The sequence below is a fragment of the Priapulus caudatus genome, unplaced genomic scaffold, assembly GCF_000485595.1.
Source record: "Priapulus caudatus unplaced genomic scaffold, Priapulus_caudatus-5.0.1 Scaffold2455, whole genome shotgun sequence".
Taxonomy (NCBI): domain Eukaryota; kingdom Metazoa; phylum Priapulida; class Priapulimorpha; order Priapulimorphida; family Priapulidae; genus Priapulus; species Priapulus caudatus.
The window spans coordinates 7,571-9,006 of NW_014579516.1; the positions used below are offsets into that span (position 1 = coordinate 7,571).

The 1,436-nt window shown below is 46.2% G+C and overlaps 1 protein-coding gene across 2 annotated transcripts in view; it reads left to right on the forward strand.

The window, feature by feature from the left end:
• Window positions 1–1,436, forward strand: part of LOC106818720 — a 16,262-nt gene that overhangs the window by 1,225 nt on the left and 13,601 nt on the right. The window lies entirely within an intron of this gene.

Genomic DNA, 1,436 nt, shown 5'->3' on the forward strand with positions numbered 1-1,436 from the left:
AGCCACGCCTTGCTGGCGCTGCACGCTTTCGCGGGCTGCTTTCTTCGGCGACCTTTGATAATATATAGTGAGGATGTCGTGTGATAGCCGCCCTTTACAACTGTATTTCATCAATGTTGGGATATATGACGTAAGGAACCAACATATTTGATTAAAGTTCCAGACAATTATTTTTACTCGCCAACATGGGCGAGTCAGCATTAGCTTTCTCCTAGCGGCTCCTCGTCCGGAACCGGTCGCGTAGCCACGGCCTTATTTTTATTGGTGGCCACGCGGGCCACCAACCCGACAGTTTCAGGTGGCCCGACGCCGTTTCAGGTGGCCATTGGCACCCGGGCCACCGTTAAAGTCGAGCCCTGCGTACTTGAGCGTTCACACGCTAAAAATATACGCGGCTTATTCAGTACCGTACTGAAATATGCGGCTTACTCGGCGCGGAATCACATTCTGCGCCGAGTAAGCCGCGTATTTCAGTACGGTACTGAATAAGCCGCATATATTCGGCACCACGCTGGCCGCATATTTTCTGTTGTGTGAACGCAATTTCGAATTGCGAAACTGTAGCACGCTTGCCTAGACTGGTACCCGGCCGTTCGCTACACGACGTTAGTGTAGCGTGTGGAACTGTCGACCGGGTACCAGTTTATATTATACCTATAGCCAGCTAAGCCTCGATTCTCGTGTGAGCGCTCCAGGTTGTCTTAGCACGGTATTTCAGCTGAATTCGGCACCAGATAAGTACGGAACCAGCGAGGCCATGTATATTGTGTGAACGCAGCTAATGTTGCAAGAAGCCGATCATAAATGTGATGTGTATATATTGTATCAAGCAAACCAGACAATGCGTTTAGACAATACGTCTGCAGTGCACTGTGGAGGCGTATGTAAAATGAACGCGAGCGATGAGAATTTTGAAGTCAAACAATTGTTGAAATTACTATCCAATAAATGGGATACCAGATCTTTGGGGGGGATACCAGATTTCAATACCTGGTATCCCGAATGGATACCATAATAAAAATCTAATTTCGACCCTTGATAAGCCTTGAATATTTTTAACGTGTGAACGCTAAGTACAGTACTGAAATCATCGTGTGAACGCAGCTATAATCTGAGTAGAACACCATGGGGTTTATGTATGGGGAGTACGCAGTGTAGTGCAGAGTCACCTTTCGCGCCGACGTTAGGCTTTTCTTTTGCAGTGAGGAGTTGTTTACCACAGTTAGGAGAGTTATTAGTGGTGCAATAAGATTTATTATTTTAATTTTTACTGATTTGTTTGAACTGGTAGTGGAAGCATGGTTGGAACTGAAAGAACGTGCATACGATGTGCAACTAAACTTCGAAAGAGACCTGGAAAATCCGGAGGCTACACTTCAGTTGGCATTCAATGCAAGCTCATTGGACAGGATATAACAGTCGGTGATGCTCTAAAG